This window comes from Oryctolagus cuniculus, chromosome 6 (genome assembly GCF_051225735.1).
Source record: "Oryctolagus cuniculus isolate XC-2025 breed Fujian yellow rabbit chromosome 6, ASM5122573v1, whole genome shotgun sequence".
NCBI lineage: Eukaryota > Metazoa > Chordata > Mammalia > Lagomorpha > Leporidae > Oryctolagus > Oryctolagus cuniculus.
In genome coordinates, this window is record NC_142872.1 from 15,053,217 (window position 1) to 15,078,290 (window position 25,074).

Below are 25,074 nucleotides of genomic sequence, written 5' to 3' on the forward strand. Positions count from 1 at the left end.
CATGCCATGTGCCCCAGCTCTGGGTTATGACAGCGTGTGTGAAGGGATGTCACATTCACCACCTCCTCCCACATCCAAATCCTCCCACCTACCTCAGATAGCACTGCCCTGCAGTCATGCCGCCTTACCCAGTCAGACTCACTGTCTGCTCCTGCTTCGTTCCTAACATCAAGGGCCTTTACTGAGCTTGGGGAAACAGCCAGCATTGTGCTGCAGTGGGTTAAGCTACTGCCTGCAACACTGACATCCCGTATGAGCGCCGGTTATAGTACCGACTGCTCCACTTTTGTTCTAGCTCCCTGCTAACGGGTCTGGGAAGGCAGTAGATGACGGCTGAATGATCTGGGCCCCTGACACCCACGTGGGACACCTGGATGCAGTTATAGGCTCCTGACTTTGGCCTGACTCAGCACCAGCCATTGCCACCATTTGCAGAATGAACCAGAGAATGGACAGTTTCTCTCTGTGTCTCTCTAACTCTGCCTTTCAAATAAATAATCCTTAAGAAAAGGTTGTTGAAAATATGTATTTTGAAAAACTATGTATAGATTTCAAATTTTTTTGTACGAGAATAAACTCACCATTTAATTCTTTATTTATAAATTTGATGAGACACAAAGAGGAGAGAGCCCCCTTCTACTGGTTTACTCCCCAGATGCCTGCAATGGCCAGGGAGGGGCCAAAGTCAAGAGCGTGTTTTACAGCACGTGGACATTTCATGATTAAGGTGTCACCTCCTGGGTTAATCCGTCCGAGACAAACTCTGTATCTGATCATCTTTGCACTTTCCATAGCACAAAGTTCACTTTTCATTTTTCCCAGAACCAGCAATGCATGTTTTGTCGATTGAATTTAGAGCCAGAAAAACTGGTCATGGAATTTTCAGAGTAAATACAGCTAAACAGATAAAGTTGTGTGTATGTAGTGTGGTTTTTAAAGAGTCATTAAAATACCTCCTCAAAGTGGTCATTATGGTTACTCAATTTCAGCAGAGATCTACCTAGACAAGAAGCCAAGGGAATGCTATCTGATGCTGTTGGTGTAATCGAAATGTGTTTGTTGCTTTTAACATGTTTGTTTGTAAGGCACAGCAACAGACAAAGAGGAAGAAACTAACAGACTTATCCTCTGGTTCACTCCCCACATGGCTACAGGAATCAGGCCAGGACCAGACCAAATCAGGAGCCACGAACTCAATCCGGGTCTCCCACATAGGTGGCAGGGGCCCAGGGACTTGGCCATCCTCTGCTGCCTTCCCAGGTGCATTAGTAGGAAAGTGGACTGGAAGCTGAGTAGCTGGACTCAAACTGGCACTGGGATATGGGATGTCGGCATCCCATGCAGCAGCCCGGCAGGTGCACCACTACACTAGCCCCTTCAAGGTGAATGGACAGCACAGTCCAAGAGCTTCGCTTCCTCCATCCTGCGTGTTCGGAACAGCTGCACACGGAAGCTTCAATGCCATTTTACAATCCATGCCATTTTTTGCACCTCTTTCATTCTGACTCGTGGCTGGGAAGTTTTTGATGGCATCACTTAAGTTTAGATAAAGGGCCTCAACTGATGTTTAATCTCCACAGGATCAGAGATCTACTCCAAAGCCTACTGCCGTACACATTCCGGTGAGAGGAATGCAGAATTCAACATCTGTCGCTAAACAGATAATCAGCCAAAGAGATGCAATGATTTTGAACATGTGATGACAATCTATCTATTTAGGGAAACATTCTGAATCATGCCATTACTGTGATCAATTTTATAGTGGTAAAATCTTTTGATCTCTGTCTTGAAAATTAGATAAAGACTTAGACTTAGTCACATCCATATGCATCCTGATACAATAGTCAAGTGGTTTTTATTCCATAGCAATCTGCATCTCGAATGTATGCTTAAGTGTGTAAGTATACATCTCTGCCCTGTATATAATGGAGCTCAGAAAATTCATTATTCATTTTCTCAGATACAAACATCAGTCAGACAATTTGCAGGTTGGGAGTGAGCAGTTAGGAGCAGTTAACAATATCTTGGTGTGTAATTTCAAAATCAGATAACTGATAGAACCTAGGGAGCAACTCTATAGGCCAATACATTTTCTCAAGCTATAATAATGTCCTTGGGCCCCTGCACCCATGTGGGAGACCCGGAGGAAGCTCCTGGCTCCTGGCTTCAGATCAGTGCAGCTCCAGCTGTTGTTACCATCTAGGGAGTGAACCAGTGGATGGAAGGTCTCTCTCTCTCTCTCTCTCTCTGCTTCTGCCTCTCTGTAGCTCCACCTTTCAAATACATAAATCTTTTTTAAAAATCTATTTTATACTTCTTACATATCTCATTTGCATACTGCTTGCGTTTTTTCTACGTTGGGAGCCTTTGATCTCTGGGTACAGCTAATTGAGTCAAAGTTCAAGGAGAAACACTTCTCTCCATGGGGGTCCCTCAGCGCTGCAGAGAGAACTGTTCTGCCCTCTTGCTGTTGGAATTGGTTTCCCACTTTTGCTGGTCCCTCTCACAAGAGAGTGGCTGCAAAACACACTTCTGGTCCCTTCCTACTGGAGATCAAATTTGGATCTCTATGCTCTGCAAAGAACACATCTTATCTTGAAAGCTTCATGCATACGGTCTCCCCTCCCAAGTGCCCTTTCTTCTCTTTAATGACCAGTGGCCTCGCTGAGTGGACACTGCCACTTTGCAGGGCAACTGCATTCAGATGTGGCCCTAGGGGGACCACGACAGGCCCCGGGAGACGAGAGTGTCTGGCGTGACTCGGGAAGTCTGTGAACTTTGCTTTTCCTCCTCCATCACTCGATGACCTTTCTTCTCTCAGTGACAGAAATTCCAATGTGCAAACCACTGGCTCACATTTAAGGCCCGGGGTTTGGGGTACAGGGGGATCCTGGGATTAACTGGATGCAGGTGCAACCAAACCAGGGCTCAGTAACTATCCTCAGGGCTCCCTCTCTGATGGGCAGTGTGCGAAGCCCATGCCGCTGGCTCTGCAAACCCCACAGAAAGGTCAGGAGAACCGCTCCACCAGCATCATCTCCCTCTGTTCAGGCCACAGGCACGCCCGAAGTGCTCTCTTTGTCCAGACGCTAGAGCACAGATCAGGTGCTCCCCAGACAGCAGCACCCTAGTGATGACGTAGGAAGGGGAGTCTGGAACCACGCTGCCCAGGGTCAGGTCTCGGGCCCGCCACGTACTGCCTGTGTGGCATTAAATGAGTGCGTCAGTCTGTGACTCCACCTCCTCCTCAGGCACATGCGGGCCAACATGAATTGCACCTGTCTCTCCGGGCTGTCGTGCTGAACGAGTGAGTTAACACACGCTGCACATTTAGAATAGCCCATGAGGCACTCAGCAGGCTGACAACTCTGAGGAGGAGGGGCCTGGGAGGGGGAGGAGCAGCCATCAGGGACTGACAGCCCCACTGAGAGCACATGGAGTGGAGGAGGACTCTCTTCAAAGGAATTCGAGGATCAAAGCAGAAAACCACAACAAGGAAAACCCACAAGAATTAGCAGGCAATTGTTTGAGCTACACAACCCTGTTCTGCTCGGCTCTGTTCCCTCATGGGCTACCCCATACTGGCTGCTGGCAGCATCGAGTCTCACCTGCCTTAAGGAAATCATGCATGCCCTGCCTAGTGTCTGCAACGGATCATGCCCTTGGGTTCATGTACTGGGGTGGGGGTGGGGCCCTGGTCCCTGGGCTGGGGGAGCCGAGGAGCCGGCAGCTCCCCGAGGTGGGCTGTGCACAAGGTAGCTAAGCCCCAGGAGCTGCACCTTCATGAATGGCTGGGTGCTGTCACAATACAAGGCCACTCAACTCCCTGTGCCTTCCACACAGTGTGGCTGCCTTCCTTCCCTTTTCCCTACCAGACTGTGACACGACCAGGGGCCCCTCACCAGGATGCCAGCACCATGCTGGATGGACCTTGAGCAACCAGAATCCTGAGCCTAATAATCTCTTTCCTTTATGAAGTCCCCATCCTCAGGTATTTCATTACAGCAACACAACCCAGGCTAAGACGGTGACATCAACGTGCATGCCACTCGTCTGCTTTTCAGAAGAGAGCATGTGGGGGCTGGTGCTATGGCGCAGTGACCTGAGCCGCCATCTGTGGCACACGCATCCCATATGGACACTGGTTGGAGTCCCAGCTGCTCCTCTTCCCATCCAGCTCTCTGCTGTGGCCTGGGAAAGCAGTAGAAGATGGCCCAAGTCCTTGAGCCCCTGCACCCACATGGGAGACCCGGAAGAAGCTCCTGCTCTTGGTTTTAGATCGACCCAGCTCTGACCATTGTGGCCACTTGGGGAGTGAACCAGAAGATGGAAGACATTTATCTCTGTCTCTCCCTGTCTCTATAATTCTGCCTCTCAAGTAAATAAAATTAAAAAAAAAAGAAAAATGAAGGAAGCATTGTGGCATGCTACAGTTGTAGCTGAATCTCCAAATACATAGTTTGTCAGTCTTCTTGATAGCTATACAACTGAAGGAACACTTTTTTTGTTTTTTTTTTGTTTTTTTGTTTTTTTGTTTTTTTTTTTTTTGACAGGCAGAGTGGACAGTGAGAAAGAGAGAGACAGAGAAAGGTCTTCCTTTGCCGTTGGTTCACCCTCCAATGGCTGCTGCAGCTGGCGCATAGCGCTGATCCGAAGCCAGGAGCCAGGTGCTTCCTCCTGGTCTCCCATGCGGGTGCAGGGCCCAAGCACTTGGGCCATCCTCCACTGCACTCCCTGGCCACAGCAGAGAGCTGGCCTGGAAGAGGGGCAACCGGGACAGAATCCGGCGCCCCCACCGAGACTAGAACCCGGTGTGCCGGTACCGCAGGCGGAGGATTAGCCTACTGAGCTGCGGTGCTGGCTGAAGGAACACTGTTAAACACAACTATGTGTCAGGGTGCAAAGCAACTGACAGTGGGCATATCTTTTTTTAAAAAATATTGTTTATTGGGGGCCAGCACTGTGGCTCACTTGGTTAATCCTCTGCCTGTAGTGCCGGCATCCCATATGGGCGCCAGGTTCTAGTCCCGTTTGCTCCTCTTCCAGTCCAGCTCTCTGCTGTGGTCCGGGAGGGCAGTGGAGGATGGCCCAAGTGCTTGGGCTCCTACACCTGCATGGGAGACCAGGAAGAAGCACCTGGAACCTGGCTTCGGATCAGCGCAGTTCCGACTGTGGCAGCCATTTGGGGAATGAACCAACGGAAGGAAGTCCTTTCTCTCGTCTTTCTCTCTGTCTGTAACTCTGCCTGTCCAAAAAAATATTGTTTATTTATTTGCAAGGCAGAATTACAGAGAGAGAGGGAGAGGGAGCGATAAAGAGAGAGAGGTCTTCTATCCACTGGTTCACTCCTGAAATGGCCTCAACAGCCAGCATTGGGCCAGGCCAAACCTAGGAGCCAGTAGCTTCATCTAGGTCTCCCATCTGGGGTCACAGGCCTGAGTACTTGCTTGCCCAGGTGCATTAGCAGGGAGCTGGATCAGAAGTGGAGCAGCCGGGACTCAAGCCGGTGCCCATATGGGATGTCAGTGTTGCAGGTGGCGGCTTAACCTGTTATACCACATCGTTGCCCCAGCCTTATCTTTAAAAACAATAATGCTACTCCCTGAAAATGTCTTTCCTACAGGAAACAGGCTACACCTCTGTTGGGCAAACAGGGGCAAAGGAGGTAAAAGAGACAAAGGAGCAAGAGAGGAAGGAGGGAACCAAAGTAAACCCCATCCGGTGTACGGCACTGGAAAGGTGGCCCTGACAAAGACTTCCATCCGGCACAGAGTCAGTGGCGGCCGCGGCTGAACTCAGCTGTGCAGAGCTGATTATAGAAGATGAAAGGACTTGGCGATTTATTTCATCTCACACTGAAGCACTGCTGACAACTCAAAGTGAGGACAGAGGATTCATTTGTTCAACTTCTGTTCTAAAAAACAGACTTCAAATGAGACCACAGAGAAAAAGGAGGAAATGCTGTGGTGTAATAAAATGTCTATTTAAAAAATGAAAAAAAAAAATGCAAGGGCTGCAGCGTTTGTATTTTGTGGATGGCTTTGGAAGGAAAAGGGGGTGGATTTTTTGTGGTTGTAACTAATTCCAGGGAACACAGCTGAAGTATGCGCCCTCAGTCACTAATCAGATACATCGGGTTCACCTCGTATGACCAACGCTCTCCTGTCCACTTCATCCCTGAGGCCAAAAATGAGTCAGAATGCAAAGAATGTAAAACCACGATATTTAAGGACTGCTTAGAAAACTGAAGGTGAGAAAGATTTCATGCATCTTTATACAAAGTGACTAAGCATATATCCTATGATAGATAATCTATTGTAAATTTAATTTTTTTAGCAGCAAATTATTTACTTTCTTTATGGGCATATGGGTTGTCCTATATTTTTTTTTTGTTTTTCAAAATACCCAGGGAAAAAATAACTCTCCCCAAAGAAACCTTTTATTTAAGGAATACAAATTTCCTAAGTACAACTTTAGGAATATAGTTATTCTTCTGAACATCCCCGCCCTCCCACCCCTCTTACCTTCCTAGTCTCATTCTCTGTTAAGGTTCATTTTCAGTTAACTTTGCATACAGAAGACCAACTCTACACTAAGTAAAGATTTCAAAAATTTATACACACACTCATGTTTGAGAACAAGTTTTACACTTAATTTTCAGAATGCAATTCATTGAGGACAGAGGTTCTGCATGGGAAGTTAGCACACAGTGGCTTCTGTTGTTAATTTAACAATTAACAACTATTATGTATGACGTCAGCTATCACCCAAGGCCCTTGACATGAGCTGCCTTGGCTACGGAAGGCTTTTGAATCCACAAACTCCTTCAGCATTTTGACAAGGCCATAAGCAAAGCTGAAGTTCTCTCCTCCTTTCAGAGAAAAGTACACCCTTCTCTGAAGGCCATTTCTTTCCACTGGGGTCTCACTTACATAGATCCTTCATATAGGACATTTTTTGCCATAGTGTCCTGGCTTTCACTGCCTGAAATGTTTTCATGGGCTTTTCAGCCAGACTAGGAAAACTTAAGGGCTGATTCTGAAGTCAGAGTGTTACTTAAAGCAATTGTCATTCTGTAAGTCTGCTGTGTGGACTGTTTATCACCTTGGAACATTCTCTCCTTCCTATTTCTGTCTATTATTATTACCTGACACTTGATCCTACATATACGATCACTTCAATACTTAATCCTATCTATATGTTCACTGTAACACTTAACATGATCACTTTAACACTTAAGATGGCATTTTTACCACCCAGCTTAATGTTTTGGGGTCACATGGCAAGATTTTAAACTGTACCCCAGAGGCTGGCGCCGCGGCTCACTAGGCTAATCCTCCGCCTAGCGGCGCCGGCACACCGGGTTCTATTCCTGGTTGGGGTGCTGGATTCTGTCCCGGTTGCCCCTCTTCCAGGCCAGCTCTCTGCTGTGGCCAGGGAGTGCAGTGGAGGATGGCCCAGGTGCTTGGGCCCTGCACCCCATGGGAGACCAGGAAAAGCACCTGGCTCCTGGCTCCTGCCATCGGATCAGCGCGGTGCGCCGGTCGCAGCGCGCCGGCCGCGGTGGCCATTGGAGGGTGAACCAACGGCAAAGGAAGACCTTTCTCTCTGTCTCTCTCTCTCACTGTCCACTCTGCCTGTCAAAAAATAAAAATAAAAAATAAAAAATAAATTAAAAAAATAAACTGTACCCCAGAAGTAAGTCTGTAGTAATGTATGCAGACCTGGAGAGGGCTCCAAGATGCTGGAAAGGGAGGGAGCTCACTGATAGTCCGGAAAAAGGTAGTTTAATGAAAGTGGAGATACTGTAGTCTCAGGGAACAGTTAGGGGAAAAAAAACTGCAGAGGAAACTCTTCCAGAATTAGTGGGACACGGTGGACCTATGTGGAGGGCGCAGGCGCCCATGGCTCAGGACCCCAGCTGCCGAGTCTACGCACCAGCACTGGAAAGAGAGGTGAGGCGAAACTGCAGTAGCCTGAGATACTGGCGGAAAAGCAGCAGGAAGTGCCTAGAGGGAACGAGGCTTGAAGTGTCGTGGGGGAAAGTTCACCAGGCTAACTGGAGGAGAGAAAAAAATAAAAATAAAAGGGACCAGTATGGGCACAATTCTCTTTCTCCACTCACCTTACAAAGGTATATGAGATAACAGAGCAGACACCATTTTGGACATACGTAACAGCTGCACCAGCTCGGGGCTGCACCTGCTCTCAGCCAAACAGAAAAACTTGACTCTGACTGGGAGTAATAACAGGAGACTAAGACCTTAGTGAATGTGTGCAGCCTATGAACCGGGACTGTGAAAAAAAAAAAAAAAACTGAGGGTGTGTGGCAGAACTCATGGTGTGGCTGAGACATGAGTAGTCCCGTTGGGAGACGCCACAAGCTCAGGCTACGTGGTGAGAGACATTACAGGGGAATCTGAGCTTACACTGAGGACTGCACAGATCCTTTGTGTGGTCCTTGGGAGACAGCAGACGAATATTATACCCACAGGGGCCAGCGCTCAGGCACCCGATTGCTATCAAGGACAAGAGCTCAGCTGAGCAGAATTACTTCCCTTCTGAATAAAAAAAAAAGAGGGAGAGAAAATTTACCATGCCAAACCTGGGTGTGTCACCTTTGGCACACTCTTAACCCTGAATAACTGAACAGAGCTCTCTGGCCACACCTACCACAAACCTCTAGAAATTCACCAAAAGCAGATAGTCCACTTAATCTAGAGTCCTAGTATAACAAGAACAGCCACCACAGCAAGAAAAAAAAAGAAACCAAAGAATATCTCCACATGCCAAACAATAAATGCAGTAACTGAGGAAACAAGCAGAAGGAAAACATCATGACACTCCCAAATGAACATGACACTCCAACACAAGATTATGAAGATGATGAGATAGAAGAAATGCAATATACAGAATTCAAAAACTTTATGATAAGAACACTTAGAAGTTATCAAAAGCAAATGCATGAACTACAGAAATCCACCCAGGACAGGACAGAAAATCTCTCTTGTGAAAATGAAATCTTTAGGAGGAATCAAAATGAAATGAAGAATCTAGTAGAACATGAAATTGTGATATTGAAGAGAAATCAAAATGGAATGGAGAATTCAATAGAACAAATGAAAAACACATTAGAGAGCCTTAAAAAACAGAATGAGTGAAGCCGAAGAGAGAATATCAGACTTAGAAGACAGAGCACAGGAAAGTATACCGTCAAAAAAAAAAAAAAAAAAAAAAAAAGAAGAAGAAGAAGAAGAAGAAGAAATTATCAATTCCCAACTTGACCCTCACTGGGATTAAACATGACAATAGGTCTGATCTGATTTCATCAGCATTTAAAAAATCATCTATTATTTTTCACTTTATGTTTCTGTGTGGGAGCAAACTGTTGAAATCTTTACTTAATGTATGCTAAACTGATCTTCTGTAGATAAAGAGAATCGAAAATGAATCTTGATGTGAATGGAAGGGGAGAGGGAGTGGGAGAGGGGAGGGTTGCGGGTGGGAGGGACGTTATGGGGGGGAAGCCATTGTAATCCATAAGCTGTACTTTGGAAATTTATATTCATTAAATAAAAGTTAAAAAAAAAAGAAAGATCTCCACGAGTGAGATCCTGTCGCTCCCTGTCTTCGTGGGGGAACGACACAGGACCCTGCGTTGTTCTTCTGTCTGCTTGGCCCTCCCCGGGTTTGCTGCTGGTTCTTACCGGGTTGGCTACTGTCCCTTCCACCTCCGTGGAAGGGCGGTTCCCCCTGCCACATTCCCCACTTCCGCGGGGGAGCGGCACACTGCTGGCCGGCTCTCTCGGGGGCTGCACAGGTGTTCCCCTTAGATGTTCTTGGTGCATGTTGTCTCTCTCCTCCTTTATAGTCCTCTTCCACCAATCCCAACTCGGCTGCCCACACGCCGAGTACGCTGCTCTCCTCCAATCAGGAGCAGGTCCTGCAGCTTGTTGGTTGAACTGGAAGCAGCTGTGTAGAAGCTGTTTCCTCCTCTCCCAGCACCATATTGTGGGAGAGCAGATGCATAGAATAAGTCTTAATTCCAGTAACTCAGTCCAGTCCGGGTTGCTCCCCACAAGATCCCAGTGGAAAGAATGGGTCATCAAAGAAGGAGGTACTTTTCTCTGAAGGGAGGAGAGAACTTCCACTTTGACCATGGCCTTGTCTAAATATGATCAGAGTCAGTGAACTCAGGGGGCTTCCATAGCCTTGGCAGCTCATGACAAGAGCCTAGGGTGATTACTGAGGCCATAAACAAGAGTGTCAATTTGTTAAGTCAACAACAGGAGTCACTGTGCACTTACTCCTCATGTAGGATCTTTGTCCTTAGTGTGCTGTACATTGAGGTCTAATGCTATAACTAGTACTCAAACAGTATTATTCATTTTATGTTTCTGTGTGGGAGCAAACTGTTGAAATCTTTACTTAATGTATGCTAAACTGATCTTCTGTAGATAAAGAGAATCGAAAATGAATCTTGATGTGAATGGAAGGGGAGAGGGAGTGGATAAGGGGAGGGTTGCGGGTGGGAGGGACGTTATGGGGGGGAAGCCATTGTAATCCATAAGCTGTACTTTGGAAATTTATATTCATTAAATAAAGGTTTAAAAAAAAAGAAAGTATACAGTCAAACCAAAGAAAAGAAGAGGAAATTAGAAATCTAAAAATTTTTGTTGGGAATCTACAGGATACTATTAAAAAACTCAACATTCGGGTTCTAGGAGTTTCTGAAGGCATGGAGAGAGAAAAAGGATTAGAAGGCCTTTTTAGTGAGATACTAGCAGAAAACTTCCTGGGTTTGGAGAAGGACAGAGACATCCTAGTACAGGAAGCTCATAGAACCCTTAGAAAACATGACCAAAAGAGATCCTCACCACGACACATTGTAATCAAACTCACCAAAGTGAAACATAAAGATTCTAAAATGTGCAAGAGAGAAACGTCAGATTACTCTCAGAGGATCTCCAATTAGACTCACAGCAGACTTCTCATCAGAAACCCTACAGGCTAGGAGGGGATGGCAAGATATAGCCCAGGTACTAAGAGAGAAAAACTGCCAGCCCAGAATATTATATCCTGCAAAGCTCTCATTTGTGAATGAAGGTGAAATACAGACCTTTCATAGCAAACAGAAATTCAAAGAATTTGTCACCACTCGTCCAGCCCTGCAAAGATGCTTAAAGATGTGTGACACATAGAAACACAGAAACACGGTCATCAATATGAAAGAAAGTAAAGGAAGAAAATCTCTCAGTAAAAGATCACAGGAAGTTCAAAGCAGATATTAGAAATATCTTTGGAAAAATGGCAGGGCAAAGTCACTACTTATCAATAGTCACATTGAATATAAATGGCCTCAACTCTCCAGTTAAGAGACAAAGACTGGCTGAATGAATTAAAAAACAAAACATATCTATTTGCTGCTTACAAGAGACACATCTTTCTAATAAAGATGCATGCAGACTGAAAATGAAAGGTTGGAAAAAGATATTCCAGGCCAACAGAAACCAAAAAAGAGCTGGCGTAGCCATCTTAATATCAGATAAAATAAACTTTAACACAAAAACTGTTAACAGAGACAAAGAGGGGAACTAAATAATGATTAAGGGATCAATTTAACAGGAAGATGTAACTCTTATGAACATATATGCACCTAATTACAGGGCACCGGGTTATTTAAGATATGTTAAGGAACTTAAAGGGAGACTTAGACTCCAATACAATAGCACTGGGGGACTTCAATACTACACTTTCAGAAATAGACAGATCAACTGGATAGAAGATCAACAAGGAAACAGCAGATGTAATCGACACTATAGCCCAAATGGATCTAACACATATCTGCAAAACTTTTCATCCTATACTTAAAGAATACACATTCTTCTTAGCAGTACATGGAACCTACTCTAGGATGACCACATACTAGGCCATAAAGCAAGTCTCAGCAAATTCAAAAGAATTAGAATCATACCATGCAGCTTCTCAGACCACAGTGGAATGAAGCTGGAAATTAGCAACTCAGGAATCCCTAGAGCGTATGCAAACACATGAAGACTGAACAACATGCTCCTGAATGAACAGTGGGTCATAGAAGAAATCAAAAGAGAAATCAAAAACTTTCTGGAAGTAAATGAGGATAACAACACAACATATCAAAACTTATGGGATACAGCAAAAGCAATGTTAAGAGGAAAGTTTATAGCAATAGGTGCCTACATCAACAAATTGGAAAGGCACCAAATAAATGAGCTTTCAATGCATCTCAATGATCTAGAAAAACTGCAGCAAACCAGACCCAAAACTAGTAGGAGATGAGAAATCATTAAAATTAGAGAAGAAATCAACATAATTGAATCGAAAAAAAAAAACATTACAAAAAATCAGCAAAACGAAGAGCTGGTTCTTTTAAAAAATAAACAAAATTGACACACCATTGGCCCAACTAACCAAAATAGAAAAGACCCAAATCAATAAAATCAGAGATGAAAAAGGGAATGTTACAACAGATACTACAGAAATAAAAAGAGTCATCAGAAATTACCACAAAGAGTTGTATGCCAGCAAACAGGGAAATCTATCAGAAATGGATAGATCCTTGTACACACACAACCTACCAAAACTGAACCATGAAGACATAGAAAACCTACACAGACCCATAACTGAGACAGAAATTGAAACAGTAATAAAGGCCCTCCCAACAAAGAAAAGCCCAGGACCAGATGGATTCACTGCTGAATTCTACCAGACATTTAAAGAAGAACTAACTCCAATTCTTCTCAAACTATTCAGAACAATCTAAAAAGAGGGAATGAAATCCTCCCAAAGTCTTTCTATGAAGCCAGCATCACGTTAACTCCTAAACCTGAAAAAGATGCAGCATTGAGAGAGATTTACAGACCAATATCCCTGATGAACATAGACACAAAAATCCTCAATAAAATTCTGGCTAACAGAATGCAACAACACATCAGAAAGATCATCCACCCAGACCAAGTGGGATTTATCTCTGGTATACAGGGATGATTCAACGTTTGCAAATCAATCAGTGTGATACACCACATTAACACACTGCAGAAGAAAAACCATATGATTATCTCACTAAGTATGATGTTTTCCAGATTCATCCATTTTGTTGCAAATGACCGGATTTCTTTTTTTTTTTTAAACCACTGTGTGTGGTGGAATGAGACAGCCATGCTAAGATGGCCACTGGCAAGTGAGTGTCAGTTACTCAGGAATGGCTTTGAAACCCACCTGGCAACAGAGCCTGCCTGGCAACAGGCTGTGATTGGATGGCTTTGAAACCCACATGGCAAATGGAGCCTGCCTGGTAACAAGCTGTGGTTGGTTGGGGCATAGACCGCCCCTTGACCAGATTGGCTGCCTTGGATATATAAGCTGTTGTACCAACTGAAATAAATGGGTCCGCGGGCTGCTCGCCCCTGGCCCACTTTCACCCTACTCCCGGGGTCTGTGTGGTGACTCCGCACCTCTTGCTCCCACCACGCTCCTCATCTCAGAATGAATCCACAGCAATAACTGTGTAGTAGTCTATAGAGTACATATCCCATAATGTCTTTATCCAGTCTTTGGGTGATGAGCATTTAAGTTGATTCCATGTTTTAACTATTATGAATTGAGCCTCAAAAAAAACATGAGGGTGCAGATAACTCTTTTTTTTTTAAGATTTTATTTTATTTGAGAGGTAGAGTTACAGACAGTGAGAGGGAGAGACAGAGAGAAAGGTCTTCCCTCTGTTGGTTCACTCTCCAAATGGCTGCAACAGCCAGAGCTGCACCGATCTGAATCCAGGAGCCAGGCATTTCTTCCTGGTGTCCCATGTGGGCACAGGGGCCCAAGGACCTGGGCCAACTTCTACTGCTTTCCCAGGCCATAGCAGAGAGCTGGATTTAAAGTGGAGTAGCCAGGTCTCGAACCAGTGCGCATATGGGATGCCAGCCCTGCAGGCAGAGGATTAACCTACTGTGCCACAGCACCAGCACCCAGATAACTCTTTTATTTAATGATTTAATTTCCCTTGGGTAAATTTCAGTTGTGTGATGCCTGGGTTATATGGTGGGTCTATATCCAGATTCTAAGGTATCTCCATACAGTCTTCCATAGTGGTTTTACCACTTAACATTCCTACCAACAGTGAATTACGGTACCTTTTTCCCCACATCCTGGGAAGTATTTGTTGTTTCTTGATTTCTATATGAAAGCCATTCTAAACAGGGTGAGGTAAAATCTCACTGTGGTTTTCATTTGCATTTCCCTGATGGCTTGTGATCCTGAACATTTTTTCATGTGTCTGTTGGCCATTTAGATTTCCTCTTTTGAGTATCTGTTTATGACCTTTGCCCAATTCTTAACTGAGTTGTTTGTTTTGCTGTTGTGGAGGTTCTTGAGCTCTTTATAGAGTCTGGTTATCAATCCTTTATCAGTGGCATAGTTTGCAAATAATTTCTTCCATTCTGTCAGTTGTCCACTGCCCTCCTGGGCCACAGCAGAGAGCTGGACCGGAAGAGGAGCAACTGGGACAAGAACCCGGTGCCCATATGGGATGCCGGTGCTACAGACGGAGGATTAACCAAGTGAGCCATGGCACTGGCCCTGGAATGTTGCTTTTATACCCAATTTGCTTAGAGTTTTATCATAAAAGGGTGTTGTATTTTATCAAATACTTTCTCTGCAGCTAATGAAAGAACCACATGGTTTTTGCTCGGCAGTTTATTACTATGTTGTATCACATTGATTGATTTGGGAATGTTGAACTATCCCTGCATACCAGGGATAAATCCCACTTGGTCTGGGTGGCTGATCTTTCTGATGTGTTGTTTTACTCATTTGGCTCCAAGTTTGCTGAGGATTTTTGTGTCTATGTTCATCATGGAAACTGGTCTATAATTCTCTTTCTCTGTTGCATCTTTTTCAGATTTAGGAATTAGGGTGATGCTGGCTTCATAGAAAAAAATGTGTGAGGATTCCCTCTCTTTCAAGTGTTTTGAATAATTTGAGAAAAATTCAAATTAGTCTTCTTTAAATGTCTGGTAGAATTCAGCAGTGAATACATCCAGTTCTGGGTTTTTCTTTGTTGAGAGGGTCTTTATTACTGACTCAGTTCCCATCATGGTTATGGGTCTGTTTAGGCTTTTTATGTCTTCAGGGCTCAATTTAGGTAGATTGCATGTGTCAAGGGATTTATCCATTTCTTAAAGGTTTCCCAATTTGTTGGCATATAGCAATTTGTAGTAATTTCCAATTATTCTTTTTATTTATGTGGTGTCTGTTGTTACATTTCCTTTTTCATCTCTAATTTTATTGATTTGGGTCTTCTCTCTCCTTTTATTTTGTTAGTTTGGCCATCGGTGTGTCAATTTTATTTTTTAAAAAACCAGCTCTTTCTTTCATCGATCTTTTGTACTTTTTTTGTTTCAATTTTATTGATTTCTTCTCTAATTCTTATTATTTCTGTTCTACTAGTTTTGGGTTTGGTTTTCTGTTGTTTTCCTAGATCCTTGAGGTGCACCGATAACTCATTTATTTGGTGCCTTTCCAATTTATTGAGGTAAGCACCAATTTCTATAAACTTTCCTTTTAACATGGTTTTTGCTGTATCCCCTAAGTTTTGTTATGTCATATTGTCATTTTCATTTTTTTCCATTTCCCTTTTGATTTCTTCTGTGACCAGGAGCATGTTATTCAGTCTTCACGTGTTTACATATGTTACAGAGCGTCCTGAGTCACTGATCTCCAGCTTTATCTCACTTTAGATTTCTTAACATTTCTTTAAATAGCCAGGTGCCCTGTAATTAGGTGCATATATGTTTGTAAGAGTTACATTTCCCTGTTGAATTGATCCCTTATTCATTACATAGTGCCCTTGTCTCTTTTAACAGTTTTTGTGTTAAAGATCATTTTGTCTGACATTAGGATGGCTACACCAGCTCCTTTTTGGTTTCTGTTGGCATGGAGTATCTCCATCCTTTCACTTTCAGTCTGTGTGCATCTGTGTTGGTGATATGTGTTTCTTGTAGGCAACAAATAGATGGGCTGTTTTTTAATCCCTTCAGCCCATCTGTGTCTTTAACTGGAGAGTTGAGACCATTTACATTCAAGGTGACTATTGATAAGTAATGACTTTGTCCTGCCATTTTTCAAAAAATATTCCTATATTTTACTTTGAATTTCCTTTGGCATTTTATTGAGTGATTCTCTTCCTTATCCTTCTTTCGTAGGGATGACCATCTTTCTATGTTTCTGTGCAACACATCCTTAAGCATCTTCTGCAGGGCTGGGCAGATGGTGACAAATTCTGTCAATTTCTGTTTATTATGTTATGGAAGGTCTTTATTTCACCTATGTTCATAAATGAGAGCTTTTCAGGGCAGGGTACAGCATCCTGCATTGACAGTTTTTTTTTTTCTCTTAATACTTGGATATATCTCACCATTCTCTCCTAGCCTGTAGGGTTTCTGATGAGAAGTCCACTGTGAGTCTAATTGGAGATTAGGTCCACCACGTCCCTCTAATTTGCGTAGAGTTTCCTCTGTGGTTTTCTCCCTAACTTGTCCCTGAGACTGCACTCTCTCCACTTCTTTTAAACTATCTTCTCCTAGACTAGAGCAGTAAGCTCCCTCTCTACTCCCTACCATCTTGGAAGAGCCCCCTGTAATTTTATAATCCTGGTCATTTCATTTCACAAATCTTCACTTTCTCCATGTATTGTATTTGCTTGAATTTTTAGAAAAAAGTTTCTATTTCCTTTTAAGTAAAATATGCTATTATTTTTCATCAGCATAGTTAATGTTTGACAATGAGCAATATTTTTCAGTTCACAGACTTACATAAATTATTATGCAATCTAATTTACCTAGTGAAGTGGTCTTATCCCAAAAGATTTCTAAAGATTGGTAATATCCCGTGCTGGAAGCACATTAGTTATTTATGATCCATACACAAATACAGATCCAAATGTTAATGAAACAGATTAAGAAATGTATTCTGCCTACAACCATTAAGTAGCAGTAACATGAGCACATCTTTCTTAAGCAGTTTCCTTCTTAGGCAAATCAGTTAAATGACTGGTTCTTTGCCATGCCATTTATATCAGAAAAGTGGTTAATTTCACTGTTTTAAAAAACCACCAGAGCAATATACATAGAAAACATTATAGCTAAAATAAAGGATGTAGCTCCTTTAGCTTTCTCAAATCCATTCAGTTCAAGAGTTGATTTCTCAACAATGTTTTTGGAGCACCTGCTGTGTGTCAGGCACGGTTTTGGATACAAAAACAGCAGCGTTTATCAAGGGCTGGTGTCACAGGAGGCCACCGGGGTAAGCTGTGCAGGGTGGCACTGCATGTCTGGAAAACCAGTGGGCACAGAGCCCACCAGGCCAGAGTGGCCCCTGGAGCCATGCAATTCGCAGGCCTGCTGACAGCACAGCAGAGCCAGACAGAAAATGCACAGGTACACCAACAGGTAGTCAAGATTAAGGATCACATGCTTGATGAAGAAAATGAGTATCAAGGGGATGCCTGCAAAGACCTAGTAGGGGTTAGGAGAAGGGCCGCATTGCTGCAGAGTCCAGGGAAGGTCCTGTTAAAGATCTCACAGCGAAGCTGGGACAGGAACAATGAGGACCTCCGGTTTTGAGAAATGTAGAGAAGAGCATCCTCAAGAGGTCAGCGTGGAGTGAGAAGGGCAGTCCTTGGGCTCAGAGCTACCACGTGGGGAGCGAGGAGGGGCAGCACTGGGGGCTCGGGCTCAGAGAGGGGCTGCTCGGCCGACAGCCTGCCAGGCTGGTGAGGCAGGCAAGGAGAAGCCCCCAAGAGAGACGGAGCTCAGTGACTCGGCCTGGAGCACAGGCTGCCGAGTCGGCCATGGCTGAGTCACAGGGTCGGCCAATGGGATCTGCAAGGAAGATCAACAAGTAAGGGGATGAGTTCAGATCGAGGGGGGGTTATTTTATTGAGGGTCTCATGGGAAAATAGCAATTCAAACCGTACAGAAGCAAACAAGCCAAGGATGCCAGAGACTTGTTTTTCTGGATGAATAATCATTTCTCAAAGATGCTCAGGCCCCAAACTGTGCATTCCTTGCTCTCTGCCAGTGAGTAGCTCTTAAACCAAATGAAGGATGAACACACACAGGAAAGAATCTATCACCAGCAGCAGCCCACGCACCAGCAGGCTAAAAGACCAGCGGCCCTCTCCTTAGGATGCACCCAGCTATACTTCACAACAATGAGCCTAATATTGAGTACTCAGTGTTACTCCAATATTGGGTATATTTTTTAAAAATCAAGGGAAAATGAAATTAAAATTTCAGTTTATTTGGTGCAAAAAAATTGAAATCATAAAAAAGTGTTTATTATGAAACAAAAACTACTCATGGATTTAAATGCATTTTTATCAGAATAAAATAATTTTTAATTGCATTTTTCCATGATTTTTGAAGGATATTCATAGCTTAATATTGAATAAACATCCAGGGTAACACTGAGTACTCCAAAATACAGCAATATTGAGAATAGCTTAATTATATACAGCTTAATAATGAATTTCTTTTAGTATACCACACCAAAATGTATTAAGTTTTCTATACTGGCTAACATTTATTATTGAAAATCTCAAAGATAACCTGGAGTGGGAAAAACACATGAAATATAACAGGTATTCTTACGTATACAATCCACAAATGTTTCAATGTGTACATGAAGTCCTAAATTTCAATTATTTGTTTGCAAGGTTATTTAATTGAAATTATTTGAGTCGTAAGTTAAACTTGGACGTTACTTTTGTAAAACGATTGTTTTAATTATTTGAAAGGCAGAGTGACACAGAGAGATCTTCCACCTGGTGGTACATTCCCCAAATTCCCGTGCCAGCCAGGGCTGAGCCAGGCCAAAGCCAGGAGCCAGGATATGCACCTGAGTGACCCACAAAGGCCCAACTACTTGAGCCACATTCTGCTGTTTCCCCAGGTGCATTAGCAGAGAGCTGGGCTTGGACTGGTGCTCTGATACTGGCGCCAGTAGAACTGCACATAGTACCTTAACCTGCTGTACCTTGAGGCCCACACTTAGAATATTACTTACTTTTTTAGGATAGAATTTACCTCCAGGGGCAGGTGTTGTGGCACAGAGTTAAACTACCACCTGCAACACCTCCATGCCTTAGGGGCAATGGTTCAAGTCCTGCTTACCGCGTTTCCAATCCATCTCCCTGCTAATGTGCCAGGGAAAGCAGTGAAGGATGGCCAAGCGCTTGGGCCCCTGTCACCCATGAGGGAGACTCAGAGAGACTTCCTGGCTCCTGGCTTCAGACTGACCCAGGTTCAGCCATTGTGACCCTTTGGAGACCGAACCAACAGATGGAAAATCTCTCTCTCTGTCTCTGTAACTCTCTTTCAAATTTATAGATACATTTATATTTCACTTCACCATAAATAAATCAATAAATCTTTTTAAAGAATTATTTCTGTATGATAAAATGACGCTTATTAAATTGTTCTGCACTAATAAGGGACACATTGTGTGTGTGTGTGTGTGTGTGTGTGTATAAATGATGTTTCCCCATTAGCAGCTCCAGAGCAGAACAGAATATAATGGGCAACATCATATGTACATGCAACTTGGGGCACAGATTTTATTTCTACAGAGAAAACTTTGCGGAAGTCACAATTGATCTTAGAAACTTTTGAAAAAGTTCGTCATGAAATAAGCTTTTCATATATTTCCCCTTAGAGAAAAGGTTAAAAATAAGTCAACAGTTAATACTTCTAGGAACACAGAAATAAGAAAAAGAAATCACTGACTCACCATGTGAGACTATTAACAAGCGAGTTTGGCAACTGGGCAGTTTTGATGATGTTCTTCACACTCTGCCCTCTCTTTGCTTTCGTGGAGGTGTAGATTATCTACAGCGAAACAGGTGTAGAGTTAATGGGCTCAGACAAACGCACACACCCACTTACACAGTACCCACTCCACAAAAACCTTCCTGGCCTTTCCCAGGCCGTCTTCTCACCCTTTCCTGCTGAGGCAATCATGTTTCTAATCTCTATCACCACAGCTTAATTTTACCAGTTTTAATAATTCACTAAAGAGAATTACTTTATGTAGCAATAAACAGGCATGAATTATTAATAGTCTCAACGACATGGATGAACCTCTAAATAATAATGAGTGAATGAAATAAAACACAAAGCAGTTCCTACTGTATTATTCTGTTTATAGGAAAGTATAACTAATCTTTGGTAGACAGAACTCTGGAAAGTGGCAAAGCAGATGAGGAGGCGAGAATCACAAGTGGCCATAAGGAAAATCTGCAGTTTTACTCACAGGTCAAAAACAGTCAAAGCATATAATTTACATGTCGTTGATTTTTCACAGCAGCTGTTTAACAGTAGCAACTCTAAACTAGCAAATTAGTTTTCTGAATAAGGAAACATCATTTTGCAAGTTACACTGAACTTTGGCCTACAAAAGTAATCTTTCATAATTTTTTTTATTTTGGAAAAATTCTGACCATTCAAATGTTTTTTGCTAACCCAGTTTTTTCTCTCCTTCTCCATGCTTTTAGTTCCATGTTTGTTAAATGTCTTGATACCTCTTTTTATTTTTTCTTTATGCTTTTTGGTTGGCCTTCTTCTATTATCTTCACACCAACTGAATCTTTTCTGAATCTTTAATCTCTTGCTATGAATTTCAATACCTTTTTTCATATTTCAAATTTCCTTCTAATTTTTTATAGCTTCCAATTTTCTATTATGAGCTTCTACCTGTTCATACATTACATTTCTCTTTACTTTAAATCTTTGAAAATACTCTTAATTTTAAGATTCTTTGGGTGACCAGAGGGCTCAAGTTTTCTTGCAGCATACACTACAAAATAATGATGTATTCAACTCACTTTAGTCTGAGTCAATGGCTTCTTTATTTAATGCTGGTGTAGTTTTGATATGCAACCACCCTTGCCTATCCAGTATCTTGGATATGTGTTATGAGACGTATAATGAACTTAACATTAAGAGTTCTGTGAGTGGCCGGCATAGTGGGCTAAGCCACCACCTGCAGTGTTGGCATCCCATACGGGTACCAGTTGGAGTCCCAGTTGCTCCACTTCAGACTCAGCTCTCTGCTAAAAGGAACGGACAGCCCAATGCCTTGGGCCCCTGCATCCACATGGGAGACCTGAATGAAGCTCCTGGCTTTGGCCTGGCCCAGCCCTGACCACTGTGGCCATTTGGAGAGTAAACCAGCAGACAGGAGATCTCTGTCTCTCCCCTTCTCTCTCTGTAAGTGTACCTTTAGAATAAATATTAAAAAAAGTTATTGATAACTACCATCATTGCAAAAAGGCAATTATATCCTGAACTTTATAATAGTTTCAATAATATACTTAATTATTTGTGGTACTAGTTGATCCATTAAAGGACATGGCCACATGCCCAGTTCTACATTTGGAATAAATAAAATGCAAATAACGTTATTGGGGCGTTTTTGTCAGCCTGGGAAATCTCACCATGTGCCATTTACAGTGAATTTGTCTTCCCTTAAAGTAGATATTTAGTGACTTCTGCTAGCATGGAAGGTAGCTGCCTATTCCTGGAACTCATCAAAAATGAAACTGTATGTAAGTACTCCTTGCTATCTTGCTTCCTTCATGCAAATACTAGTTTTGAGATGTAGCCATGTCCAAAGTTCCTTCTTGTTTGTGGTTAGGAACTATTCAATTGTATAAATATGCAACAGTTTCTTCATCCATTTTCCTATTGATGGAACTTTGCATTATTTCAAATTTTAGCCATTATTATTTTATTTTTCTCAATTAATACTTAAAAATGGAATTGCAGTGTCATTATGTACATTTATATTTTATATCATCATCAGGGGCTTTCCTATGCTTACTGTTTGAGTACCGTATTTTTTAAAGATTTATTTGTTTGTTGGTTTTGAAAGGCAGAGCAATAGACAAAGAACGGGGAGGGGGAGATATTCCACCTGTGGCTTCAGTCCACAAATGACTACAACAGGTCTTGGTGCCAGAACCCATCAACTCCATTCTGGACTCCCATGTTGGTGGCAGGGCCGCAGGCAGTTGGGCCATCCTCTGCGGCCTTTCCAGGTACATTAGCAGGAAGCTATATCAGAAGCAGAGTAGCTGGGACTTGAACGGGCATTCTGATATGGGATGCAGCAACTAAACCTGCCATAACAAAATACTGGCCCAGTGATCTATTTCTTCTACCCCTTTAAGTGTAACTTGAGTGTGTCTTTAGACATGACAGAATGTTTCTTACAGACAACACGTAAGTGGATCTCACTTGTGAGCCTGTCTATTTTCTTTCTAACAGAAAGTTCAGGCCAGTTACTAATAGATGTATGATTCTGTTCAGTTCAATTTAATTCTACCATCTTGATATTTATTTTCTATTGGTTATATTGTTCAACTATTTCTATCTTGTTTTGGGTTTACAGAATAGAATACTTTTATAATTCAATTTTATCTACTCTATCCACTTGTTAGCAATAGTTTGGGGGGGGGGGCACAAGTATGGTTTTGTGGTTATCCTAAAGATCACACTATGCACACCTACCACACTATCACTTGAAGTCATACATATTACTTACAGAAGAATCCAAGAAGTATATATCAGTATACTTTCATTTAACTTCCACTGAATTATTTGCATTCTTATGTGATCTGTAATCTGCTGTAATTGTTTTTGCTTTAAACAGATACTGGTTTTAAAGAGCTTCAACAGGATCGTGGGTTTAGTAAGATTGGAGTTAGAGTTCTAGGACCCCAGAGCAGCCAGGACCTGAGAGACCAAGAGCCGAGAGAGAGGGGTTCAAAGGCCTGAACCCTAAGAGGCTGAGCCTCTTTCCCCCTGAGGCATGTGCTGACGTGTAAGCCAGCAGAGAAGCAGAAAGGAGCTGTGATGAGATGAAGAATCCAGGTCATTCTGGGAGGCTTAAAAATGCAATTAAAGGAATACCAAAAGGATATGCTTCTGATGAAACTACAGCCTTCAGTTGAACCCCAGAAGGGCTACAGTCCAAGAGTGAGGTTAAACAGCAATAGTCTGGCCCAAAAAGACTAATCCTGAGAACAAACTCAATCTCTATTTGGAATACAGCAACCCATGACTGTGTTAATTGCCTCCCGGAACTAAGGAAATCCTCTCTCCAGGAAAAGAGCATTTTCTAGAAACACTGTCATTTTTATCATTTCTGTCTTTCAGCAAAGTATCACCAGGTATCTAAGGCAAAGATAAGGAAAATGGGACAACAGAAACAGATGCACAGTTGACCCCCACATTGATTCTCAGATATGGACGTTAAAATAATGTGAGGATTTCAAGAGTGCTGGAGACGCCAAGAGAAATGAAGCAGAAAGCTCATAGTTAAGTCCAAACAATAAAATGGACATTCTGAAATTAAGGAGTGATGAAATCTCACATGCCGCAGAACAGCTAAAATTAACACCCCTTAACCGCCTTGACACTGTGACAGCGACAGTGTAGAGCAGCCGAAACTCTCGCACACTGTGGATGGGCAAAAAGATGGCACAACTGCTTCAGAAAAACCATCCAAGTTCTTTCTACAACTAAACGCATACTTTACCTGTCATCGAGAAATCTCACTCTGAGGTAGTTAACGCAGAGCAAGGGAAAACGTCATTCACAGGCATACTTCTGGCAGCTTTGTTCATGGTAGCCCAACACTGCAACCAGTTCCGTTGGCCATCAACAGAATGGATAAAAATACAGAGATCTGGAGCTGGTGCCATGGCGTAGTGGGTAAAAGCCACTGCCTGCAGTGCCGGCATCCCATATGGGCGCTGGTTCGAGTCCCGGTTGCTCCACTTCTGATCCAGCTCTCTACTATGGCCTGGGAAAGTAGTAGAAGATAGCCCAAGTCGTCGGGCCCCTGCACCAGCATGGGAGACTCGCGGCCAACTGGGGAGGGAACCAGCGGATGGAAGACCTCTCACTCTGCCTCTCCTTCTCTCTCTGTGTAACTCTTTCAAATAAATAAATAAATCTTAAAAAAATTACACTGAGATCTATTCAAACAATGGGATACTACTGCACAATAAGAGGGGTTAAATTGTATGAACCTCAAACAAGATATATTCAAATTCTGATCCCCTGGACCACAGCATGTGGCTCTAGTGAGAAATCCGGCCATGACAGAGGTAATCAACTTAAAATAGGGTCATCAGGGCAGCTGCTAAACCCACTATCCTTGGGGTCTTTATGAAAAGGGGAAATTCGGGTGAAAAATGCAAAGAGAGGGAAGATGTGAAGATACACAGGGTGAAGACAGCCTCGCAAATGAAGGGATAGAGCTACACAAACCACTGAATGCCATGGGTACCTGGCCACAGCAGAAGCCGCAAGAGAGAGGGAAGGATTCTCCCCTAGAGCCCTCAGACAGCATGGTCCTCCCAACAACTGGACTTCAGACTCACAGCCCTCAGAACCACACGACAGCGAACGCCTAGTGTTTTCTGTCAAGCTGTTATTGACACTTTGATTCTACCACCCAAAAAAAAAAAATATAGGGACCGGCACTGTGGCATTGCAGATAAAGCCACCACCTGCAGTACCAGCATTCTATATAGGTGCTGGTTCGAGTCTCAGCTGCTCCACTTTTGTTTTTTTGTTTTTTTTTGTTTTTTTTTTTTTTTTTTTTGACAGGCAGAGTGGACAGTGAGAGAGAGAGACAGAGAGAGAAAGGTCTTCCTTTTTGCCGTTGGTTCACCCTCCAATGGCTGTGGCGGCCGGTGCGCTGCGGCCGGTGCATCGCACTGATCCAAATCCAGGAGCCAGGTGCTTTTCCTGGTCTCCCATGCGAGTGCAGGGCCCAAGGACTTGGGCCATCCTCCACTGCACTCCTGGGCCACAGCAGAGAGCTGGCCTGGAAGAGGGGCAAGTGGGACAGAATCCGGTACCCCGACTGGGACTAGAACCCGGTGTGCCAGCGCCGCAAGGTGGAGGATTATCCTAGTGAGTCGCGGCACCGGCCTCAGCTGCTCCACTTCTGATCCAGCTCTCT

General features: G+C 43.2%; 1 long non-coding RNA gene across 16 annotated transcripts in view; it reads right to left on the reverse strand.

The window, feature by feature from the left end:
• Positions 1–25,074, reverse strand: part of LOC103347857 (uncharacterized) — a 148,764-nt gene that overhangs the window by 41,165 nt on the left and 82,525 nt on the right. For 9 of the 16 annotated variants that reach the window (XR_016235241.1, XR_016235254.1, XR_016235253.1 and 6 more), the window contains one exon: positions 19,828–19,925. The exons of 5 other annotated variants lie outside the window; for them this stretch is intronic. This is a non-coding gene — a long non-coding RNA (uncharacterized LOC103347857). Of the gene's footprint in view, positions 1–17,471; positions 17,919–19,827; positions 19,926–25,074 lie in introns of those variants that run through there. 2 more of the 16 variants (XR_016235243.1, XR_016235252.1) reach the window with 1 other exon arrangement.